Source organism: Hylobates moloch, unplaced genomic scaffold, assembly GCF_009828535.3.
Source record: "Hylobates moloch isolate HMO894 unplaced genomic scaffold, HMol_V3 SCAFFOLD_5, whole genome shotgun sequence".
Classification (NCBI taxonomy): Eukaryota; Metazoa; Chordata; class Mammalia; order Primates; family Hylobatidae; genus Hylobates; species Hylobates moloch.
In genome coordinates, this window is record NW_026652280.1 from 5,625,305 (window position 1) to 5,635,878 (window position 10,574).

General features: G+C 47.4%; 1 long non-coding RNA gene across 1 annotated transcript; it reads right to left on the bottom strand.

Moving 5' to 3' along the window:
- Nucleotides 1–2,994: 2,994 nt before the first annotated feature.
- On the bottom strand, nt 2,995–6,697 carry LOC116468044 (uncharacterized). Its single transcript, XR_004247967.1, has 2 exons — nt 6,614–6,697; nt 2,995–4,600 (listed from the first exon to the last, which is right to left on the bottom strand). It is a non-coding gene; the product is annotated as an uncharacterized LOC116468044 (long non-coding RNA).
- Between the last annotated feature and the right edge of the window lie 3,877 nt (nt 6,698–10,574).

The following is a 10,574-nucleotide window of genomic DNA, read 5'->3' on the forward strand; positions in this document are numbered from 1 at the left end:
CACCTGCAGCCCATGCCCTGGGAGCCAGGCTCTCCTCTCTCAGCACATGCCCGGCCCTGCTGGCCTCTGCCCTTGAATGTAGGAGACTTACTGCCGGCGTGGGGTCTGTGCCGTGTCACAACTTCAAATGGAGAGACCTGGGGAAGAGCCAGCCTTGGAGGCTGACAACATATAAGACACATGGAATGCTGGTGGTCAATGGTTCACTTTGGCAGAAACGCAGACTCCTGTGTTTCTGAGCTCCGTATTTTGCGGAAACACAGACTCCTGCGTTTCAGAGCTCCTTCTGAGCTCTGTATTTTGTTGGTTTTTCTTTATTAAGTGGGATCAAATGCCCTCAAACTTCATAAGGATCTGGAGGCAACAATGCATAGTGCCGAAGGGCACAGGTGGTTCATGCCACATCGTCACTACCTAGTGCATGCGTGCCTTGGTTTCCCTGTTTGTGGGTCAGATGTGGTCAACTCTCAGAAGCACTGGGCACTGTGCACTCACTGCCTGAGACTAGGCTTTATTTGTTCCTGAATCCTTAGCATCACACACAGTGCCTGGCACATAGTTGGTGCTCAAATGAGTGTTTATGGAGTGATTGTGTGATGGTGTTTTTCTAACTAGACCACTGTGATTGATAGAGGATGATGCTTTGATGATTGCAGCTCAGAAAAATGCTATGAACATTCGCAGGGCTTGACTTTCCTATTTAGGGATGACCACTGTAAACTTATTTCCATGGCTACATGGATAGTTATTCTTCTTACACGACACGATTATATTAGAATTATTAATTCAACCCAAACTAAGTACTGCAGCCATTGTGGGAGGAGCAAGGCACTGAGGAGACGCACCCAGCCCAGATTTGGCTCTGACATGGGGGTGCTGGACACCGGGGCCCTGCCTCCTGGCTGTCCCCTCTGCCCATAGCTCTGGCTCGGGTCTGCCCTGGGGATTCACTTGAAGGGAGCCCTCACATGAGGAGGGTTGGCATGGCTCCAAGGCTGAGATATTCTGGGAGATTCTTGCAGTGTGAACAGGACTTGGTGGGAAATCGTCCGCCCTCTGGCTCAGCATAGGGGCTGTAGCATCTAGAAAGCAGCCCCGTGGCCAGACACCAAAGACAACAGCAGAGAGGCATGACTCCCGCCGAAGACAAATGACTGAAATCAGGGGAAGAGAGCAGGTGAGGCTGTGAAGGTCACAGAAGAAAAACATGGTAGGATCGCTAGGACCCCACAGAGAAGAATGATATTTGAGGGCTTAAGTGTAACAATTTGCATCATTGGAAAGGAATTTTCACCAATAGCAGCGGGTTAGCCCAGTCTGCAGAGCTTCAGCGAGGCCCTGCGTATTACAAATGAGTGTGACGCACGAAGACACAGGACTTTGCCTAGGAGTGCTTTGTGAGTATTTCAGAATGTTGTCTATACTTGAAAGAAATAAAATTGTACCTTGGAGGGGAAAAGTCTGTGATGCGCTGAAGCTCCGCCCGACCAGGTCCCAGAATGATGGGCCTCCACTGCCCACCATGCTCTGAATGGCACAAGCAATACTTAAACCAGCATTCACAGGGGCTGCTTCCCCCACACACCCCTCAACAGCCTGCCAAGAGCTTCCGTAAATGTAACTCCCGTGAATTTCAGTCTCAGTCCCGCTCTGGCATCCATGAGGCTCTGTCTTTGAAACACTTTCAAAGGTTCCGTCTCTGCGCCCTCCCCCCACCCCTGTCTTCTCTTTCTGTGTTTCTAAGGTGGACTTGCATCAAACAACATGTAGAGCCCAAGAGGCCTGTGCTGTAGCCTCTCTGTTTCTCAGCATCTGTGGAGCACCAAGGCCCCCGCTGCACTGTGCTGAGGCCACCGCCTCTGTGAATACCCGCTAAGTCCAGGTGCCTCCTAGCTCTGGGTGACAAAGGCAAAGAGACACTGTCCCTGAGCCCGATTACCTCCCGGTGTGACTCAGGTGACCTGGGCCATTCTTTAGGAAAATCAGTGACGCAGAAATGATTTCTTGCAAGACTATGACCTGTCCCAGATCAGGTGCACCCCCTTGGTTATAAAACAGAACATGAAGATGCTTTGTTCATCTCTCGTTTTCACTTCTCCCCAAGCCAAACAGTGCTGACATCAGTTAGGCTGTGCTGCTCCGGTCTTTGGAACCATGCATGTTCACTTTGTTCTCATTCCTTCTAGTCTGTGCCAGCACTTTGATCAGCGTGACACAGGAGAGCTGATTGGAATGCGGACAGCTTAGGCTAAATGAGCAGAAGGAGGCTGGGCGCACGGTGGCTCACACCTGTAATCCCAGCACTTTGGGAGGCCAAGGCGGGTGAATCACCTAAGGTCAGGATTTTGAGACCAGCCTGGAAAATATGGTGAAAGCCCATATCTACAAAAAATACAAAAATTACCCAGGCTTGGTGGCATGCACCAGTAATCCCAGCTACTCAGGAGGCTGAGGCAGGAGAATCTCTTGAACCTGGGAGGTGGAGGTGGCAGTGAGCAGAGACTGAGCCACTGCGCTCCAGCCTGGGCAACATGTCAAGACTCTGTCTCAAAAAATATATAACAATAATAATAATGAGCAGAAGAAGAGGGTTCAGGATGTAAATAGCTGCAGACATCCACAAGCGCATTCTGCAGAGTTGAAGTTGCTCTCTGTCTGGGATGAAGCCGCCCTATCGGGGCTTCATATCCTCTTCCCCCTGTTAATCCTTGAATCCTTATGCTCCCTCCAGTGGGGAGGACCTTCCTAAGACAAAAACCACAGGATGGCAGATCGCCTTCCCTTTGCACGCACGGCGTCAGGGTTGTGTTTGAAAACCCATGCCTGTGCAGAGAGGATGGCCTGGAGCCACCAGCTTCTAGCCATCCCAGCTGGGAGCTCAGCACGAGGGCTGTTAGGGCTGGTGTCCCCCAGGGCTACAGAGGAAAAGCAGGTCCTTCCCAACTGTCTTCAGGGGCGATGAGACTAGAATGAAAGCAGCCACCACATCAGAGATTTGTTCATAATTCTAGTTCTTTTTTCTTTCAAGGCCCTGTGTAGATATCTGTAAAAGAGGACTTGAGGGAGTCAGCAGAGGGCTTTTTGGTGCTGGCAGCAGAGTTGTTGCTCTTTGTTCTTCATCCACTGCCCTCCTGGGGGTCCAGGGTAAAGGTGAACAGCTTAGAGCCGCTGAGATGAGGGTCCTGGGAAGATCAGCGGGCATCTCAGTGTGAAGGCCCTTCAGGTGGAGGGGCCTGCTTTAGGGTGAGGATGAGACCAGGGCCCTGGGAAGGCCGGGAAGCCGAGGTGAGACCAAGCCAGGACAGATGGGGTGAGGAGGGGCACAGACCATCTGCTCCAACCGAGACCTGTCCCACAGGCTCAGGAGTGGGCTCCCTTCTCACACAGAACCTGGTGACTCAGCTCTGAACGCGGCTGAGAGAAGCTGCCGCTGCGCCTGGCAACCCAACTCCTCAGTAAGGAGGGGGCACTTGGACACGGGGCCGGGCCCCACGCACCCTGAGTGCCAGCCGGTCTCGCCTCATGGACCCCCACTTCACTCTCCTTGGACAGGGATGAATTCCTCAGTACTGCAGCGGCGCGGGCACAGCGAGCTCCCTGCCGCAGGGGCAGGGGAAGCCAATCCAAGTCCATTGTTGGAAAACACTTTCAATGGCTCTGTCTCTGCACCCCTCCCCCTCCTTTCTTTCTTCCTCTCCTGGGTTCTACTGCCCACTGCAGTGGCCTGATGGGCTTCTCCCCTCTCCTCCCGGGTGAGCTTGTGAGACTGTCACGTGGCAACAGGCGGGGGTTGGGGGTGGGGGCTGCAACCAAAGCTCTCATTAATCCTGACGAGGGGGGACCCACCGTGCATTGCCCACTGTGGAAGAGAAAAGCCGTCCAGTGTACTCAGCTCCTGTAACTGGACACCCTCCAGGGCGGCTGGCCACCCGCAGAGAGCTACTTGAAGCTATTTGGGTCATCAATCAGATGAAATGGGGCATTATAGTCCAATGAATGGCAGACTCTGAATAGACAGGAAAACAGTTTCGCTAGAGTCCCAGAAGGGACAGCACCCAGAACGAGCATCTAGGCCATCGCTCAGCTGTGGCAGGATCCCCTCTGCCCTGTCCCCGCTGGGTCATCCTTTCAGGACTTGGATTCTTCGAATGTCTGGGAATTTACTGCCCTTCCAGGAGGCTCACTGGCATATTTTCACCCATTCCTTACATTTAGTTTCCACCCGTTCATCTCATCTCACCACTGAGGTTGTGCAGTGTAATCCTCCTCAGCACTCACTTGAAAGAAGCCACAGTGTGGTGGCCACCAAGGCAGGGGCTGTGGACACAGACCTCGGGTGGGATGCCTGGCTTTGCCATTTTCTATCGAGTGACCACAGGCAAGTGACTTCATCTCACTGGGTCCCAGGCTCTGCACTTTAAAATGTGGACTAAGTACATACCTACTTCCAGTCAAGATCAGAGAGACAGAAAGTAGAGGGCGGATGCCAGGGCAGGGAGCGGGATGGGCACCCGGGGCCGAGTTTCAGTTTTGCAGAATGAAGAGAGTTCTGGAGATGGGCGGTGGTGAAGGGTGCACAACAGCACAAATGTATTCCATCCTGAAATGTACATTTAAAAATGGTTATGATGGTACATTTTATTTCAAATGTATTTTAGCACAAAATGGTAAATTTTAAAAAGGAACAAAAGCCATAACATATCTACTTCAAAAGGGTATAAGAATTAGGGAGGACCTCTGTAAAGCATGAGCAAGGAACAGCTGTCTGCTGCGCGGGCACCTAGGCGGGGCCAGGCACAAGGTTGGATCCTAAAAATGGAAGGAGAGGCAGAGATGACCCCTTCCACCGTCCAGGGAAATGCAACAGCTCTCAGACTCGAGGCGCCCACTGCTAGCACCAGGACGTAACATCCTTGAGTTTTTCTTTCAAGCTCAACTTGGTTGTATGACGAATTGAGAATTCCAATTCTGCCCCCGTAACCCCCATGGTGGATGCAGCTGATAGGGAGATCAACCCCTCACAGAGTGGCCCTGCTCCAAACACATAAATATGCTCCATAAAGTAACAAAACATTTGGAAATTCAGATCCTCGCTTGAAATTCCCTAGCGCCAGAACGAAGGCAACTCCAAGCCACAGCTGAGAACCAAGATGGGAACTCAGTGGACTGTGAAGTGCTCAGAGCTCTGCCTCCACCTGCCTGGAGGAAGGAGTTGAGCCCACAGCTGTCCTCTGTCCCTGCCTCATGCCCCACACTCTGCACAGAGCTGGGATTTGTCATTCATGAGGGAGCCAGGAGGATCGCCCGAACTGTGATCTGGGAGTTAGAAAAGTCTGCCCATCTGACGCGGAGACACAGCTTAGAGGCATCCCCTCCATGCCAGGTGTGGAAAAAGCATCGGCAGAAGCCTGGGCCAGTTGAAGGTGCGGGTTCTGAATTCACACGGCCTACGAGCTGAGAAAAGAACATGGGAAACTGGCCCAGAGATGAGGAAACCTGGGAGCTCTGCGGATGTCCCACGCCCCAGGGCAGGTGCATGTCTACATATGGAACTAGCTCACACTGAAGCCAAGTATTACACGTCACGTGGGGAACAAACTGCCTGGTGTCGGTGGCTGGATGTAGCAATGAGAATAAAGCACACCCTGGAAGAATCTGGAAGAGATGTCAACAAAACAGTTCTTGAAGTCTTAGGAGAGGGGATGAAAAAAGTACAGGCAAAATTAAAAAGGAACGAGTAGGAATTCTATTAACAAATGTGGTTGTGATAATGAAAACTCAACTGATGCACCACACAGTAAACCAGCCGCCATCGAGAGCGTATGCAAGCGGGAAGGAAGGTCTGCAGAAGCCGCCGGGAACATGGGACAGGACGCGGCAGAGGGAACTGCAGGAGGGACGCAGAACAGCGTGGGACACGAAACGAAAACTTCCAACACGCGCCCAGAGGAAATGGAAACTGGCTTAGACATAATCGAACCCACAGAGCTTCCTTCAGAGGGAAGGCATGCAGAGAATGGGGAAGACAAAGTGTTAGAAAAAATAAAGGCTAAACATTTTTAGGATTTTATTTTTTTACTTTTGGAGACAGAGTCTCGCTCCGTCGCCCAGGCTGGAGTGCAGCGGTGCAATCTCAGCTCACTGCAACCTCTGCCTCCCTAGTTCAAGCAATTCTCCTGCCTCAGCCCCACAAGTAGCTGGGATTACAAGAGATGGGGTTTCACTATGTTGGCCAGGCTGGTCTGGAACTCCTGGCCTTAGGTGATCCACCTGCCTTGGCCTCTCAAAGTGCTGGGATTATAGGCTTCAGACACCATGCCCAGCCATGTTTTAAAATTTAAGAAAGACTTAAGTCTTCCTGTTGAAAAGCACGTGAGGTCCGAATCAGGAAAAACAGAAGCAGCCTCACATTTAGACTCATCATAACTATTAAATATCAAAGATAAACTTCAGAGAAAAATAGCACATCTCTTACCACAGAATGACAATTAGAGTAATACCAGATTTCTCATCGGCAATACAGGCTGAGTATCCCTTACCCACAATGCTTGGCACCAGAACAGTTGCAGATCTTGACTTTTTTTGGATTTTGGAATATTTGCATTATACTTACGCATTGAGCAGGCATGGTGGTGGGCACCTGTGGTCCCAGCTACTCGGAATGCTGAGGCAGGAGAATGGCGTGAACCCGGGAGGCAGAGCTTACAGTGAGCCGAGGTCGCGCCACTGCACTCCAGTCTGGGCGACAGAGCGAGACTCCGTCTCAAAAAAAAAAAAAAAGCCAAAATCCTCCAGTGAGGGTTTCTTTGAGCATCAAGTCTGCACACATAAGTTTCGGTTTTGGAGCATTTCAGATTCTTGGCTTAAAGATGCTCAACCTACATTAAACACCAGCAAATAACATGTCTTTTTTAATGAGACAAAATAGCTCTCATCCTCGAATTGTATACTCAGTTAGCTTATCCTTCAAGAATGAGGGTGAAATAAAGACATTTGCAGTCTAAGATGTTTGCCAGCCCATGCCCTCTGTGAAAGAATGACCAACGGGTGTATCCAAGAAGGGGATTGGTTTCTGGGAGCAGTGAGTGAGAGAGGCACACAGGAAGAAAAGAAGTCAATAGCATATGGTAGGAAACCTAGATAAGTTATAGCTCTTAAAAATGACTGATTTAGGGAAACAAGAATGGAACTAAGATAATCAAAAATGATGTGGGAAGTAGGAGGGAATTTGGGGTGAAGACATTCTGAGGGAGTGGGTTTTTTTTTTTCTTTTTTTAAGAAAATAATAGAAATTTTCATTAGCTTTAATTTTGAGTGAGAGGAAATGAATTCCGGAGTATTCAAGGGAGACCTATTCTCCAAAGGGACGGAAAGACTTTTAGCTTAGCTAGGAAAATCTAAAGGAGCTAAGTTAGGAAATCCAAGTAAACTAGACCACGTTGGGAGAGAAGCCAAGCTGTCACCCATTATCAAAATTAAAATTCCATCCTTTTCACGGCTTGTATGTCTTCTGTTTCTTCAAGAAATATCCAAATGGTTCTGACCACTTGGATGCCATTTTAGGCAAATGTGAGTTGTGTTTATTTAGTTTAGCTAAGGAGACTGGCGATAGGAGTGCTCATATTCCCCAGTATTGTAGTGGGAAATTGGGAGATGGGTCGTGGGCTGCTTGCTAGATGCCATTTGAAGCTGGGAATCTGGCGGTGACTCACTAGGGGCCAATACCTGCCACCCAGGTATGAGTAGGTGTTGTGACCATTGAGTAGGAAAGAGAGAAACAGCTGTGACATACACCTTATCAATAATCCTGGGTGGAATCAGTGTTGAATAATGAATCACATACAATAATTAATATATGCCAAATTGTCTTAAGCTTTTTTTTAGCATGACAGCTTGGGAAGAAACCCCAGAAACCAGAACCCCTGAACTGGAAAAGGCTGCTCTTCCTGATGTCTTTTCATCCAGAGCAGTTTGATCCAGAGCTATCTGGACAGAATATTCTGGAATGTTGAGCCTGCCCTTAGGGGCAGGTAAGTAGGGGGTTAACATTTAGAGGTTTTAAAATTAGGAATGTGTGTTAAAATAGAAATCGAAACTGTAACTTTCTAACAAAGAGAGAAAGAGGAAAACTAAACCTTGATAAATTCAATTTTAAAAAAGGAAATGATGAAGAAAAGGAGCCAAATACGAAGCAAAGCAAATAGAAAACAAAAATGCCGCAGTGGCGAGAAATCCTCACCACCCTGGACGAAAGTCCTAGCCAATGCAGTAACATAAGGAAAAGAAATCAAAGTTTAAGTACCAGAAGAAAGAAAGAAAACTGTCATTATTTTTTGGATCATATGACTGTCTACGTAGAAAACAAAAAGAATTTGTTTTCAGAAAACTCACTGGATGAACCTGGAGGACATTACACTAAGTGAAATAAGCCAGGCACAGACAAATACTGCATGACCTCGCTTTCATGTGGAATCTAAAGAAGTCAAACTCTGAAAAGCAGAGAATAAAGTTATGGTTATGAGGGCTGGGGTTATGGGGAGATATTGGTCAAAGAGTACAAAGTTTCAATTAGGATGGATACATTTAAAACAAAACCCCAAATTAAAAAACAAAAAGAACCAATTAATTGTATTAAATGTAGCAGTTTTTCTGGAAGCAACAAGTGGTTAGAAAATGTAATTGAAAGAGTTGCCATTTATAACAGTAACAAGAACAAAAATAAGTAGCAACAAATTTAACATAAAATGTGGATATCCTTTATGTAGAAAATTACATAATTTTTAAAAAGGATAGAAAGGAGCCGGGTAGCTCACACCTGTAATCCCAGCACTTTGGGAGGTTGAGGAGGGCAGAGACCAGCCTGGCCAACATGGTGAAACTCCATCTGTAATAAAAATACAAAAAAATTAGAGAGGTGTGGGGGCGGGCACTTGTAATCCAGCTACTCAGGAGGCTGAGGCAGGAGAATTGCTTGAACCCGGGAGGCAGAGATTGCAATGAGCCGAGATTGTGCCATTGCATCCCAGCCTGGGCAACAAGAGTGAAACTCTGTCTCAAAAAAATTAAAAATAAAAATAAAAAAAAGGATAGAAAGGAGACAGGTTAGTGCAAAGACCTGCAACGTCTATGTATTTGAAGACATAATATTATAAATGTGTCAGTTTGTCATAGTTGCTACTGCTTTGTAAAAACAATCACCCAAACTTAGTGACATAAAAGCAACCGTTTTTTATTATGCTCATGGATTCTGGAGGTCAGAGTTCGGAAAGCCTGCAGTGGGGAAGCCCTCCTTCTATGTCTGAGTCTAGAACAGACAAGGCAGGAGGATCCACTTCCAAGATAGCTTCTTCCCCGCCCAGGGCTGCTTCCTGGCCTGAGATGACTTAAAGTGTAGCTCACCTGGGAATGTCGCCTGAGTACCTGCATGTGATCTCATCACGAGGCTTGGGCTTCACATAGAATGCACTGGGTTCTAACAGGGAGTTGCCAGATGATATTTGATTCCAAATGAGAAGGTTCTTGGTCTGTATGGTGCAAGAACTGTCTCATTATTGATACTTCATCTCTATGGTTCAAAGAAAAATCAAGCAGTCCTAGACAGCAAAAGAGAATGCCCTATTTATATCACTCTCAAGTAGGTGGTGGTGAGGGAGGGATTGTTCAATTCAATTTAGGCACATGCCTGTAATCTCTGCATTGTTGTTGTTTTTCATTTTTTTCTCTCCTCTTCCAGCATGAATAGATGTCTTTGAGTTGTAAACCTAGGCAGCATATTCATTTTCTTGATTTGCTCAATTATATTTAAGCCATAGTTGTGTATTTATTACCTGCCTTGAGAAATGGAGAGTGTGCCTGGTGTGAGGCAGCGGGAGAGAAAACAGTGCTGGCATTTTTAGAATGAGGAGTGACCAATGCCATGAATGCTGACTGTAGCTATGCAGGTCTTCTGATGGCTTATTCTTGGGGACTAAGGGTACCACACAAAAATAGGCTGCCAAACATGCAGATAGAAGCAAACCTTGCCATTCCTTTCCTGGAAAAGAGACAAAATGTTTAGTCCATAAAAAAAGTCCAGGGTGGTTGCAAAATTGTTTCTCAATGGAAGTCATTCTCTGACCTTTCCTCCGTGGTGATGACAGATGTGTATTTGATTTGATTTGAGAGGAAAACTTCATATATTTTAGAAAAAAATAGAAAAAGAATAGAAGTTGTATAGATTAAATTCATATTCCTCTAGTTGACCTCTGACAATGATGAAATAACAACTTTTTAAAATTGCTGATTAGATAAGCCACCTAGGACCTACACCTAATCCTCATTGGCATAGCCAGTGTTGGGCATATGAATGCTCAACAGCACCCCAAAAGATACGCAACATCATTAGTCATCAGGGAAATGCACATCAAAACCATGACAGCCGGGCGTGGTGGCTCACACCTGTCATCCCAGCACATTAGGAGGCTGAGGTGGGTGGATCACCTGAGTTCGGGAGTTTGAGACCAGCCTGGGCAACATGGTGAGATTCCATATCTACTAAAAATACAAAAAAATAGCCGGGTGTGGTGGCACAGACC